Source organism: Pelodiscus sinensis, chromosome 10, assembly GCF_052426305.1.
Source record: "Pelodiscus sinensis isolate ZL-2025 chromosome 10, ASM5242630v1, whole genome shotgun sequence".
Classification (NCBI taxonomy): Eukaryota; Metazoa; Chordata; order Testudines; family Trionychidae; genus Pelodiscus; species Pelodiscus sinensis.
In genome coordinates, this window is record NC_143061.1 from 27,183,805 (window position 1) to 27,199,455 (window position 15,651).

Sequence of the window (15,651 nt, forward strand, 5' to 3'; positions counted from 1 at the left end):
CCTTAAATCAGTAGTCTCCAAACTTTTTACATCATGATAGAGATGCAGCTGTGTTAGTCTGGTCTAGACTACAGAGTTTTGTCGACAAAAGTGGACTTTTGTCGACAAAACTATACCTGCGTCTACACTACCACTGAGTTCTGTCGACATAACGTCGACAGAACTCAGCAGTTTTGTCGACGCTGGTAAACCTCATTTTACGAGGCATAACGCCTTCTGTCGACAGAGTTCTGTCGACAGAAGGTGTTATTGCATGTAAACTGTCCTTGCGTCTACACTGCCATGTCGACAAAGCAGCTTGCTTTGTCGACAGAACTGAATGTAGTGTAGACACTCTTTGTCGACAGAAGCTTTGTCGACAGTATCTGTCGACAAAACTCTGTAGTCTAGACGTACCCTTAGTCTTTAAAGTGCTACATAGTTCTGTCTTTTGTTTTTACATCATGTTCCCTCTAACCCTTGTATTCATTCCCACCTCGTAAGAGCCACAGTAAGGAGTGGGACAGAAGCTGGAGCCAGAGCCATGGCCAGGATCCAGAGGCTGAGGCTGGGACCACATCTGGGGGCAGGTCTGGGACCTGGAGCCAGAGCCTGAGGCTGAGTATGGGGACATCAAAAGGGCTGGATGAGGGTGTGGAGATGCAGTCAGAGCCAGCAAAAGCTGCAAGTGGGTAGAGCCAGGGGCCAAAGCTAGGGGTGGGGGTGGGGCTGGGGCTGGGATGAAGCTCCCTCTACACCACCCTTAGGGGCGGGGCTGGCCTGGCCCAGCACTGTCACATCTCCCAAATATTCCTCCATGCACCTTAGGGGTCTGCTCCATATTATGGGGACCTCTGCTGTAAAATGTATCTTTTGCCAGGGAAATTTGCATAAAGGTCATCTGCAACAAAGGCCTGACACTTCCCTTGCTCAGTCTCAGGAGCAAGGCCCAAAGACCATGTGCAAAACATGCTGAGATGCAGGGTGAAAGGAAAGTGGGAGTTATTTTTATTAAAGGGCAAATTCATTTCACAATCATTGAGAGGCTGTATTTAATGTAAATGGAGGTCCTATCAAAGGGTTCGGTATTGATTTTGTTGCAAATCACTTCTTAGGTGTCAGTGATGAAGGCAGAATCTAAGACTGATTATTCTCAGTGCTTCCTGCTGATTCTGACAATGCAACCTGACAGGGCATTTCTCATAAGCCTGTGAGCAATTTTACCTGACCAAGGTGAAAAAGAAACAAAAATTCCTCCACATTTCATCACAATAGTTAATCAGTCTGCTTCAGACAGAAGTTGCTCAGGTGCTGTGATGAAGGGGAGCAGTGTGAGAACTTGAATAAAATAAAACAGAAAAGTCCAGTTGAGCTTAGCCTGTCCTGTAAATAACTGGCAAAGCCTTTGCTGGTCAACATGCTATTCTATATGTGAGCTTCATAATTCAAAGCAATCAAAAGCAGCAGTTCCCAAATACTGTTCTATGGACCACTGACTGTCTGTGACGATGCTCTAGTTCATTATGTTCTTTTTTAAAAAGCATGGTAGCTTGGGGAAGCAGCTGGAAACAATCAGTGGGAGTCAGCCTAGCTCTAATTGCTACAAAGAAGTTGAACAGATAAGAATGTAACCTTAGTTGGAAGGGCATGCAGTTGCGGTAGTCCATGGCATCTCTCCATTATGCTGTGGCCCATGCTGTGAAAGTGTTTGGCAACCTCTGATCAAAATTAGGCTCATGAGATCAGCTTCAGCAAATCTTAATGTGTGCTTCTTGACAATTGATTATGAGGGTTGTGTGAAATGTTCAAATACAAAAGTAGGCAATGCTCTGTTTGTTTTCAAATATAATGTCCCCGCTCCCCCTCAGCTTAGCTATGGCTGGTAAGTCTTTTGAGAGATCTTGAACTGAGTGTCAAGTGAACTCCCCGCTGGTTTCAGTGACTTGTTCTACAAAATTATTACATTCTGAAATGGATTAGAGGAAGAATCAGGCAAAACAGAGTGGGGTTTTGTCTATTTATTTATTTTAAGCTATGTTGTTCAATCAAACATGAAAAACAATGCAAAACAAAGGACGTTTGAACCCAGGAAGAGATGAAAACAACATTTTGACTCACCCGCAGACCAGGACTGCCAGTTTGTCTATGACTTGCTGCAGGCCAGCCCCCACAGAGAGCAGGGAAGCAATACCACTGAGCCCCACTCTGCCCCTAGCCAAGGCCTTGGCTGTGGGTCTTGTCTGTGACTCCAGGCCTGCTCTCAGCTTCAGCCTGGACTCCCCCAACAGAGAATGGGGAGGAAGGGCCAACCAGCCCAACTCTGCCCCTAGCTCCTTTATGGCCTCCAGCTGCAGCTCCTGCCTTCTGATCCTGCTCCTGGCTGCAGCTCCCAGTCCCACTCCCTGCCCTCAATGTGGCTCCACTCCTAGACCTGGCCCTGGCCAGCCTCTGAGGGTGCAGAGGGAGCTCCACTCAGCTCTGGCCCCAGCCCCTACACCAACAGATACCGCCACAACTTCAGCTCCATGGCCTGGCTCCAGGCCATAGCCCAGCCTCAGGCTGTCATGCCAGCTACCAGGGGACATGGACAGATCACATTATGAGTAAGGTGGGAACAGGACATAAAAAGTGTGGGGCCAGCTGCACAACACAGTAAAACCAGATGAGCTAAACAATTTAATTAACTACACCTAATGAAAATCACTAATTCTACAGCTAGGTCTCTCTCTCCCTAACAGAGCCAGAGATGTGGTGCTGTTCATACATGAAGTTAGGAAATTCCATACCTGAGTGGCATGCTATTCACAGAACCTGGAGATGAAGAATCAGGTCAGGATTCTTTGCAGTCCAAAGCAAGGCCCTTCATTTTCAGTTCTAAACAGCCAGCACTGGTTCTTGCTCCAGCAACTAACTGAAAGTTGTGTTTCTTTATACTCTTAGGGTGTGTCTACACTACAAAGTTAATTCAAACTAACAGACGTTAGTTCGAATTAACTTTGATAGGCGCTACACACGCGAACCGCTAGTTCGAACTTAATTCGAACTAGCGGAGCGCTTAATTCGAACTAGGTAAACCTCATTCCACGAGGACTAACGCCTAGTTCGAATTAACTAGTTCGAATTAAGGGCTGTGTAGCCACTTAATTCGAACTAGCGGGAGGTTAGCCCTCCCCAGCTTTCCCTGGTGGCCACTCTGGGCACCACCAGGGAAACTCTATTGCCCCCCTCCCGGCCCCGGAGCCCTTAAAGGGGCACGGGCTGGCTACGGTGCCCGTGCCAGGTGCAAGCCTGCCAGCACCCAGCCAGCAGACCTTGCACCTGGCACAGCTCGAGCCAGCCACTCGCTGCCACCCAGCCCTCTGCCTCTTCCAGGGACCAGGCTGGTGGCTCCCAGGAGCCTGCCAAGGTCCGCAAGAGGCGGGCGCCCGCCTGGTCTAGTGCAGACATCGTGGACCTCATCCACGACCTCCGCACTAGGCACAGGAAGGTGGCCGTCTAGCGCAGGATAGCTGCCAGCTTGGCCACCCAGGAGCAGGTTTGCATGAAAATCAAGGTGGTCCACTGAGACCCCCGACCCTGAGCCCTGAGCTTAGAATGGCTGTACTGGATCAGACCAAATGTCCATCTAGCCCAGTAGCCTGTCTGTCAACAGCGGCCAACACTAGGTACCCTGGAGGGGATGGACGGAGGACAATGACCAAGCCATTTGTCTCGTGCCATCCATCTCCAGCCTTCCACAAACAGAGGCCAGGGACACCATTTCTACCCCCTGGCTAATACCACTCCATGGACCCAACCTTTATGACTTTATCTCACTTCTCTTTAAACTCTGTTCTAGTTCTAGCCTTCACAGCCTCCTGCAGCAAGGAGTTCCACAGGTTGACTATTTGCTTTGTGAAGAAGAACTTTCTGTTGTTAGTTTGAAGCCTGCTACCCATTCATTTCATTTGGTGTCCTTTAGTCCTTCTATTATGGGAACTAATGAAGAACTTTTCTTTATGCACCCTCTCCACACCACTCATGCTTTTATAGACCTCTATCATATCCCCCCTCAGTCTCCTCTTTTCTAAGCTGAAAAGTCCCAGTCTCTTTAGCCTCTCTTCACATGGGACCTGTTCCAAACTCCTAATCATTTTAGTTGCCCTTTTCTGAACCCTTTCCAAGGCCAAAATATCTTTTTTGCGGTGAGGAGACCACATCTGTACACAGTACTGAAGATATGGTGTACCATAGTTTTATACTTCCCCCTCTTCCTTCTTCCCCTGGGTTCCCCCTTCCAGCTCCCTCCTCCCAAGTTTCCCTCTCTCCTCTCCCACCCTCTCTCTTCCCTTCTCCCAACTCCTTTTCTCAGTTTCCCCAGAGGTTAATCCCCCCTCCCCAGTTTTGTTAAATAAAGAGAGTTTCTATTTTTGAACACACATGTCCTTTATATTTTACATCAGGAAGGGGGGCTAGGGAGGGGTAAGTGGAAGGAGGTGAGGGAGGAATGGGGTACGAGCCTCTGATGGGGAGGACTGGGGTGGCTCTGCGGGCTCCTCAGGGTGGAAGCTCTCCTGCAGGGCCTTCTTGATCCTGACACCCTCCCGATTGACCCCCCCCGGATAGCAGCCTGTGGCAAGTGCAGCTGGGCTGATGGCCAAGTGCTGTGATGTGCCAAGTGTGGGCACTCAGGGCACTCCAAGACAGGACTGCTTTTCTGTCCCTCATTGAGTTAGACAAGCAAGCGGGGAACCCTGGGAACTGTCTGTCCAGGGTGGGGGTCGGGTCCCTTTAAGCACAGCCCTTGGCTAGCCTGAGGCAGCAGCTCCACACTCTAAGTCCTAACCTGATGCCCTGCCGGCACTGCTTCCGGCCAGCCTTAACTTCGGTTCAGGGTCCACTGAATGTTGACATGCTATTTCGAATTGGCAAATGCTAATTCAAATTAGTTTTTAGGTCTAGATGCACTAATTTGAATTACCTTATTTCAAATTAACTAATTCAAATTAAGTTAGTTCGAATTAGTGCTGTAGTGTAGACATACCCCATCAGAGCCCTGGGTGGCACACTCCGGGCAGCACTAAGGTCTGGCTGTAGGGGAATGGCGCGGTACAGGCAGGGCTGAGGGCTCGCTGGCCCCAGTACCAGTCACTCCTGCCTGAGGTCCTCCCCCTTCAAGGTTCCTGCCACCACTAACTCCTTTTACTAACCACTAAAGCTTACTAACTCTGTTCCTTGAATCCTGCTGCAGAGTTGACCCACAGCTTCCCTGAGTTAGGAAGTGTGTAGTGCTCTCTAGCAAGTGGGAAAGTGAGTTTAGGAATGACGTCTGGGTCTCTTGTGTGACAAGATATACCACTGTGGTTAGTAAACAGGACCAACCAATCATTTTTGTTTAATTAAGGCCTTTAATAGACAATAGATAATCTTAATAATCTGTTCAAGGCAGGTTCCTTATTTAAGTAAGTGCTGTGATTATATCAGACTTTTTAGGAAAGCTTCCTAGTGCTTAACAAGTACTTCAATCCCTTTGATAAAATAACATCCTAATAACATTCAGACTTGACTCAAGACAGATTTTTCAGTAAGCTTGAAATCCTCAGTCATTAAATGATAAGGCTCGCAATAAGCTTGAATTTTCCCAATTTTGAGCTAAGAGGATCAATATGTTTGGAAGAAACCTAGCTATCCTGATTTGCAAAGCCCCTGGATGGCCTTTAATACTGTTGATCCACATTAGACTATCAGCACTGCCTACACAACTTTTATAGCTCTCCTCGCAGTACTCCTATAAACAAGTGCACTGATCAGGAAATAATAGCTTCACATGTATGGGATGTTTTGTTTTTGATATCTTATATAATGTGCTTTATTACGGGCAAGGAAAAACAGTGTTCCTTATAACTAGAGCATGCCTGCCAATTACAGGGCCCAGCCCTGCAGTCTTCACTCAAATGAGTAATCCCATTTACTTCCCCAGGATTATCACCACGTGTAAAGGTAGCAAGACAGTGCCTTGAATCCAAAGTTGAACAATCAAGTCATGAATTTTTTTTTTACTCTTCCTTTGCTTTCTATAACTATCTATAAGGCATGGTATTGTAATCTGTACTGTACCTTTGTATTGTGTCTGGTTCTGGCATTCATAAATCAGTCCCAACAGAAGTGATGTCCTCTCTGTTACTGACAGCAAGTCACACCTCTGAAAAGAAAGACTCCAGGGAATTGGAAAAAGGTACCTTTGTGGCAGCTGCACACATTTAACCCACTGTGATACTTTTTCGATATGCTCAATGAAATAATTTTTGCTGAGCAGAAATAGGAGATAAAGAATAATGCAATGGGAAAAGGAGAGAATGAAATGTCAAAGAGATGAAGGATAAAGGTAGAGACAAGACAGGAAAAAGGAAGGAAGGGAGATACGTAGAAGAAAAAAATATTAAAGAGAAAAGAGCAAATGGTGTAGAAGAAAATGATGGAGGATCAGTGAAAAGAGAAGAGAAAATGAAGGGGAAGGGTAAAGGTGACTCAGAAGAGGGGTGAAAACAGATAAGGAAGCCATACAGAAGGTGAATGAAAGGTCTACGTCTACACTGTAGCCTTCTCCGGAAAAGCTTATGCAAATGAAGCATGGAGTGGAATATCACCATGCTTCATTTGCATAATTAATTAGCAGCATTTTTGTGCAAGAGGCTTTTGTGCAAAACGGAGCTGTGTAGATGGCTCCTTCTGCGCAAAACCTCCCTCTTGCGCAAGAGCCATTCTTCCTGAAAAAATGAGGTATCAAAGATGATAAATAAAGTTTGCGGATGACACAAAGTTGGGAAGTATTGCCAATTCAGAAAAGGATCGGGATATCATACAGGAAGATCTGGATGATCTTGAAAAATTGGAGTGATAGAAATAGAATGAAATTTAATAGTGAGAAGTGTAAGGTTATGCATTAATAACAGGAATTTTAGTTATAAGCTGGGGACACATCAGTTGGAAGTAACGGAAGAAGAGAACAACCTCGGAGTCCTGGTTGATCACAGGATGACTATGAGCCGCCATTGTGACATGTCCGTGAAAAAGGGTAATACGGTCTTGGGATGCATTAGGCGAGGTATTTCCAGTAGAAATAAGGAGGTGTTAGTGCCGTTATACAAGGCATTGGTGAGACCTCATTTGGAATACAGTGTGCAGTTCTGGTCTCCCAAGTTTAAGAAGGATGAATTCAAACTGGAACAGGTACAAAGAAGGGCCACTAGGATGATACGAGAAATGGAAAACCTGTCTTATGAACGGAGACTCAAGGAGCTTGGCTTGTTTACATTAACCAACAGAAGGCTGAGGGGAGACATGATTGCTCTCTTTAAATATATTAGAGGGATAAATCCCAGAGAGGGAGAGGAATTATTTAAGCTTAATACCAATGTGGACACAAGAACAAATGGATATAAACTGGCTATTAGGAAGTTTAGACTCGAAATTAGATGAAAGTTTCTAACCATTAGAGGAATGAAGTCCTGGAACAGTCTTCCAAAGGAAGTAGTGGGGGCAAAATACCTATCTGGCTTCAAGATTAAGCTAGATGGATTTATGAAGGGGATGGTTTGATGGGATAACATGATTTTGGCAACTAATTGACCTTTCACTATCAGTGGTAAATAGGCCAATAGTGGGATGATAGGAGTTACTATAGAGAACTTTTTCCTGAGTGTCTGGCTGGTGAGTCTTGCCAACATGTTCAGGCTTCAGCTGATCGCCATATTTGGGGTCAGGAAGGAATTTTCCTCCAGGGTAGATTGGAAGAGGCCCTGGAAGTTTTTCGCCTTCCCCTTTAGCATGGGGCATGGATCACTTGCTAGAATATTCTCTGCATCTTGGGGTCCTTAAACCATTTGAGGACTTCAATATCTGAGATATAGGTGAGAGGATTATTCTAGGAGTGGGTGGGTCAGATTCTGTGGTCTGCATTGTGCAGGGGGTCAGACTAGATGATCATAATGGTCCCTTCTGACCTTAAAGTCTATGAGTCTATGATAGGTAAAGGCTCAGATACCTCCTATATCAGCTCTTGAGTATTCTATCTAGTGTGTATTTCATCAGGCCCTGGTGATGTGCAGACATCTAACTTTTATAAGTGATTTTTAATTTGTTCTTGTTTTTATTTTATCTTCTCAACCTATCCCCTTCCCACAATCATTCACTATTGTAGGCATTACTTCATCATCAGACTTCTTGGTGAAGACCAAAACAGAAATCATTAAGCATCTCTGCCATTTCCAAGTTTCCTGTTATTTTTTCTCCCTTCTCACAAATCAATGGGCCTACCCTGTCCTTGGTCTTCCTCTTGCTTCTAATATATTTATAGAAATTCTTCTTGTTTCCCTTTGTCTGTAGCTAGTTTGAGAAAATTTTGTGCCTTTTCCTTTCTAGTCTTGCCCCTGCATACCTGTATTGTTTGCTTATATTCATCATTTGTAATTTGTCTTAGTTTCCACTTTTTATGACTCCTTCTTTATTTGTAGCTCATGCATGGTTTAACCAACTTGAAAATGTTTATATGCAGAGACCAATCTGTTTAGGACAGTCATAAATGAGAAATCATTGAATGGAAAAGCATTTATATCTTCAGTTTTTTGGATCAGGAGTGCTGATAACTCTGCTGAAGTCAAAGGAGAAACCTAAGTGTATAGTCAGAGTTTCTGGGCTAGTCTACACTATATCCACATGGTATCCCCTGCTAGCATAATTATGCCATCTAAATTAGAGGTGGGATCCGTGTTAGTGGGAAAGTATCTCCCATAGACATAGCACAGTGGTGGATGGTTGGTACAACTTATGGTCACTCTGGAGGGTGGCTTTTACACACTCCTGAGGAATGTACATTGACTTAAGTGGCAGTATAGACAAGCTCCCTCAGAAGAGTCAGGTCCCATGTATAGCTCAGGCAGCTGGTAGCCATTTCTCAGTGCACAACAAGGGAGAAACTGTTTGTTTTTTTTAACTTTTCATTTCAGGTTAGAGATTGATTAAATGCGAAATGGATACTGGAAAAGCTGGCATTTTGCCTATCAATAATAATAAACTCATGAAGAAATATAATACTTGTCCTTTTCCTGGCATCCTGGAAAGGACAAAGTGTTAATGCAGGTTTCATTTTTTATGTTACCAATCTAACACTGTAAGAAGTGTTATAATTAAAATGTATTTTATTCTAGACTATAGAAAATTGATCCTTCAGGCAATATAATACTTAAATGTAACAAAGGCTGTAACTGAGCAGGCCTTTTTTTAGAAACCCCTCTGCACACCCCGAATGGGAAGGGGCTAGAAAAGGTGCCCCAACATAAGCTGTCTGACACATTCTGACTGGATGGCGTCTTCCAGTGGGCTCATTCAACTCCATGGTAGAAATAAGAGACATAAGACAATGAATTTCAGCACCTGAAATATCCACACCTTTATGGACTCTCAGCACAGTAAAATCCCAGAAAGAAGAACTGCCATAATTGCCAGAAAACTGACAAGACTCAGCATAGACATTGCAGATCTTAGCAAAATCCACCAAGCCAATGAGGGTCAATTAAAAGAGGATGGAGGTAGCTACGCCTTCTTTTAGAAAGGAAAGCCACCTGAAGAGAGGTGAATTCAAAGGATTCACTTTGCCATAAAAAATAGTCCTGATGTACACTAATGTAAATGAAAAGAGAATCAAGCCCTATAAATGTGATATTACATTTATATGCATTCAGTTATTGAGATTTTAACCATATTTTTACAAATGCTTTTAAGTCTTTACTGAATTGATTCACAACAAGAAGTTGTATCATGAGCTTTCATGGGCAAAACCCACCTCTTCAGATGAGCACTCTGAAATTAGCAAAACTGTGTATTCTAAGGTTAACAAATTGAATCATTTAAATTTAAAATTTAAAATAAAATAATTTCAGACACACATTAGCTCTATAATTCCACAAGTAGATAATTCCACAATCATATTTAACACATCTCCTCACCTCAGCTGTGTCTAGACTGCATCCCTTTTCCGTAAAAGGGATGCAAATTAGACACATCGCAATTGCAAATGAAGCGGGGATTTAAATCCCCCCGCTTCATTTGCATAAAAATGGCTGACGCTTTTTTCCGGCTCGGAGCTTTGCCGAAAAAAGCACCAGTCTAAACGCGGATCTTTCGGAAAATAAAGCCTTTTCCGAAAGATCCCTTAGGGTATGTCTACACTACAAAGTTAGTTCGAACTAACGGACGTTAGTTCGAACTAACTTTAATAGGTGCTACACTAGCGCTCCGCTAGTTCGAATTTGAATCGAACTAGGGGAGCGCTTAGTTCGAACTAGGTAAACCTCATTTTACGAGGACTAACGCCTAGTTCGAACTAGCTAGTTCGAACTAAGGGCTGTGTAGCCCTTTAGTTCGAACTAGTGGGAGGCTAGCCCTTCCCAGGTTCCCCCTGGTGGCCTCTCTGGGCACAACCAGGAAAACTCTTCTCCTCTCCCCCAGCCCCGGGCCCTTAAAGGGGTAGACTCTGGCCAGACGGCACTGGAGTCAGCCAGCCCTGCCAGGAGTCTCTGCCCCGAACCAGTGGCCCCACCATGAGCCAGGCAGCCAGTGGGAGTGACATGTCCCCTGCCCAGTCCCCCAGCACCCAGGGGCCAGCCAGGGGCCGTAGACGGCGCGCGGCCTCCTGGACTAGTGCGGAGGTCATGGACCTCATTGAGGTTTGGGGGCAGGCCCCCAACGTCCATGATCTCCGCACTAGGAGGAGGAATGCGGCCGTCTATGGCCGCATAGCAGCCGCCATGGCCACCAGGGGACACAGGCGCACCCAGGAGCAGGTGCGCATTAAAATTAAAAAGCTGCGCCAGGCGTACGCCAGGGCCACCAGGGGTGGCGCCACAGCAGGGGCTGCCACCTGCCCCTACTTCTCTGCCCTCAACCGACTCTTGGGGGGCAGGGCGGTCCGTGCCAGCCTGGGGGACAGCGAGCCGGGACTGGAGGGCCCTGACCCGGGCACACCGGAGGGGCCACCGCAGGATGTCCCAGCACCGGAGTCGGCAGGGTCGTCCAGGGAGACCGTACCGGGTAAGTAGTTTGAATTAAGTAGTTCGGGGGGGGAGGTGGCAGGGAGACCAGGGACCGCGCGCGTGGGCCATGCCTTCCACGGATCACGCAGACACCTGTACACGTGCGAGCACGTGCCATGCCACCCTTGGGCAGGTGGCTCCAGCTGCGTGACACCCAGGGGCCATTGCCCAATAGGCACATGCTTGTGCAAAGAGACGTGACATGCTCCCGACCCCGGGGCAGGACCCAGCAGGATGATTTCCCTTCACATGTCCCCTCTACACGGAGGCAGGGGACATCTCCCCTTTCCCCCCACCGCCCCGGCCACACTATACATGGCACAGGGACATGGGTGCGGTCTTGGGGCAGCTTCCAGTCCCGGGGAGAGCCAGACATCCTGACCATGGCCTCTGTACAAGCACAGCGGCTGTGACGGTGCAGGACATGGTCACCCTCACGTTGCGGAGTTGGGGAGGGGGCTGGGCATCATCCTCTGCGTCCCCAGGGAGAACTGACCCCTTCTCTTCTTTCTCTACAGCTGCACCAGCTGCTCGTGCAGGGCGCACCACCCCGCCTGGGACATGCTCCCGCACCCGCGGCCTGCTCCGGACTGCCAGCACGGAGCAGGAATACTGGGACCTGCACCTTGGGGCCCTGCAAGCCGTGCACCGCACACTGCGGTCATGGATGCAGGAAGACCTGCAGGTCCGCCACGAGCTGCTGTCTGAGGTCCGAGGGTTGAGCACCAACCTGCAGCTCCTGCTGCAGAGCATGGTGCCCCGTGCTGATCCTGCACCAGCTGTCCCCCCAACTGCTGTCCCTCCTCCCACTCCTGCTCCCCCTCCCACCTCTCCCTCCTCAACCCCCACAACCTCTTCCTCAATGTCCACACCCCCCACCTCAACCTCCGCACCCTCCACCCCATCGCCCCGGGGACGCCGAGGCCCCCTCCCTCGCTGTACTGGGAGGCGGTCGGCCCGGCGAGACCCCCACCCCTGATCCTTCAGTTTCCCCACCCCCTCCTTTCCCTTGCTTCCCCCTTTCAGCTCCCTCCTCCCAGTTTTCCCCCTCCCCTCTCCCAGCCTCTCTCTTCCCCTCTCCCACCTCCTTTTCCCAGTTTCCCCGACTTTTGTTAAATAAACAGAGTTTCTATTTTTGAACACATGTGTCCTTTATTTTGTACATCAATAAGAAGGGGGGCTAGGGAAGGGTAAGTGGAAGGAGGTGAGGGAGGAATGGGGCACGAGCCCCCAATGGGGAGGACTGGGCTGGCTCTGCGGGTTCTGGGGGTGGAAGCTCTCCTGCAGCCCCCCGATTGTCCCCTCTCCCCAGATGGCAGCATGCGGCAAGTGCAGCCGGTCTGATGGCCGAGTGGTGTGATGTGCCCAGTGTGGGTACTTCGGGCACTCCAAGCCAGGACTGGTTTGTAAGCGGGGCACCCCTGAGAACTGTGTGTCCGGGGTGGGGGTCGGGACCCTTTAAGCGCAGCCCTCGGCTAGCCTGAGACAGCATCTCCACGCTCTAAGTCCTCCTCTGATGCCCTGCCAGCACTGCTTCCGGCCATCCTTAAGCCCTGTTCAGAGTCCACTCAATGTGGACTTGCTAGTTCGAATTAGCAAAACGCTAGTTCGAACTAGTTTTTAGTTCTAGATGCGTTAGTTCGAACTAGCTTAGTTCGAATTAACTAATTCGAACTAAGTTAGTTCGAACTAGCGCTGTAGTGTAGACGTACCCTTATTCCTCTTAAAATAAGGAATTACGGGATCTTTCGGAAAAGGCTTTATTTTCCGAAAGATCCGTGTCTAGACTGGAGCTTTTTTCCGGCAAAGATCCAAGATGGAAAAAAGCGGCAGCCATTTTTATGCAAATGAAGCGGGGGGATTTAAATCCCCGCTTCATTTGCAATTGCAATGTGTCTAATTTACATCCCTTTTACGGAAAAGGGATGCAGTCTACACACAGCCCTCCTGTCTTTATGTTGAATGGGAGAGCACAATTTTACAACCCCAGTTAAGGAAGATATAAGGCCAAATTCTGTCTACAATAAATCTCATGTGATTGGATGGGTTATTATACATTTGCATTGGTAAAATAGTGGGCATAATCCTGCAATTTGCTGGGCATGCTGAACCCAATCCAATAAATCCTTAACTTTTCTGAGGCAAAATCCCATAAATTCCAATTGTATACAGGCCCTCAGGATTCTCCTCACTATATTTGGCTTTTTCATCATAGAAAAATTAATGAGGAAGGAGATTTTTCCCACATGTATTTTACCTAAAATTTTCACTGTGGATGGAAAATTTAGTAACATGACTTTTTGGATGTGATGTTAGAGGGCAAGCCTTTGTAAAAACAGTAGGTTAATATAGTGCCTGGCAATGTTCCCTCTAAACTGTGGGGTAGCACAGATTCACAGGTGATTAATCAGCCACCCCCTTTCCACACACACCCCACACCTCAGTCAGAGGCTCAGGGCTCAGAGTTGACTGACTGGGTGAAGATGATTAATCACCTGTGAAACTGTGCTGCTGAACAGTTTAGAGGAAGCACTGGTGGCAATCCAAAATCCCAGATTCCTTATTTTAGCCCTATATTTAGTAACATCAATGCTCTTTTTATACCTCCATTTCAAGCCACCAGAATGTACTCTTAACCTTACTGCTTAGGAAACTAGCTGACCCTCACGTAGGTATCACGTAGGTAGGCCTGGCAAATTCTCATGATTTTTTTTTGGGGGGGGGGGTTACAATAAAGGATGTTGTGGCACAGAGGGGAGGACATATAGGGACTGGCTAATCACTGACAATTCCCATTGATTTCCAATCATCTGTGCTGGGAACTTAGGTCTACCACAGCTCGGTGCAAAAACTGAGTATGATTCAGTTGGTGAGGGTAGAAGTTGGAGTGAGGTAAGGGGAGCCTGAAGCTTACCACCCATTGTGGTAAAACAACTTATTCTAGTGCTCACAGGGCAATGAAATTGTTAAAGATGTGGAAAGGACCAAATGTATACAGGGGAGAAAGCAAGTGAGAACAGTAAATCTCCTCTTGATTCTGAGGGGTAAGGAGAAGATGCTTTAAAACAACCATCTTTGTCTTCAGAACCTCACTCCATTTCCTGCAGATAAGCATTTCATCTGTTGTGTCTTAAGAGTTAAATGAAAGGCACTGAAAACTCAATTGATAATTTAAATTAAAAGTTAATTAAGCAAGAAACAAATGAGGGATCTGGCCTTGAGTCAGTTCTTATGTTAATAATGTTCATTATGTTTTGTTTCTGTTTCAATCAAGAAAGATGTTGTGTGTTACAGAAATGCACTTTGAATAGGGAACTTGCAGTGATTGTTTTTCAACATTATAAATGGATGAATCTACATGGATTAGACAATTGAATTAGATGAATCATTTTAATATCCCTTCAAAACTATTTTAGAAATCCCATATTAACAATAAAACACATACAAGAAAAGAGAGAATTATTAGAGAAATCTCCCAAAAGTCTTTATGCACCCAGGCATTTGAGGCTTAATGTCAACCCTAACACTGGTGCTAGATTATCTTAAACCACCCAAGCTGAGTGCATTATTACATAAATTATTATCACAGTATTGAGCAAACAGAATCTATTTTCTCCTTCTATTACTATTTTTCCATATTTGCATTAGTCTGATATATGTTTTTTTCTGGTAAATAACTTCACCCAATATACTTTGTATAAAATGTTTCTCTTGTGACAAAAACAATAATAATAAAATACTTCTTAGAGTATAATTATGATACCTTGCTAAATCCATGAAGCTGTGTCTTAGAAGCTGAAAAATGCATAGATTAAAATATTTTGCTCTGTAATATATCCCTGCATAGGTAGAGAACCTCACCCTTTGATTTCTTTCATCTGAAGAAAATGATTTACACTCCATCAAATAGACTAACTGCTGCAAAGGCATAGACTACATAGCCATCAAAACTTGACAGCTTTATGCTCATTAAACTAAAATGATGTCAAATTTTCTGCCATATAAAATAAGCTCCCTATGGCATTTTTTAAAAATAATCTTTCTGCTTGCACATTGAAAAGTGCTTAATCAAAATAAGGCTACCGCATAAACAAAAATGGAATACATGAATGATAAAAACATCAGTTTTTATAAAAACACGGCAGAGGCCTGAAACATGTTTTACACTTTAAATCTTCAAAAATCCGTGAAAACTCAGTCCACCAAAAAAGCCTGACATGAAACCAACAATATGAACAAGAAACGAGATGTGGGTGGTGCTTTCAAAAGGAACTGTGAATTCATCAGGGACCTGACACAGAGGAAAGCTATGATTATCAAATAAACATGGTGTGCAGGGGGAGTAGGAGATTGCTACTAAATAGATAGACTAAATAGCTTGGATGCATAAAGAAAAATATCTCTAAAATGTCAATTAACATAATCATTTATGGCATGTTTAACTGAAAATCAGTCTGTGGGAGAATGGATGACTCAAGAGACTAATGGATATGGTGCTTTTTGACCGTCTGTATCACCAAGTCAGAGCTGACCAGATTAATACTGCCTGACCATCACCCTTGTTACCTTGTGATGACCGTTCATTTACATGCATAAAATCAAA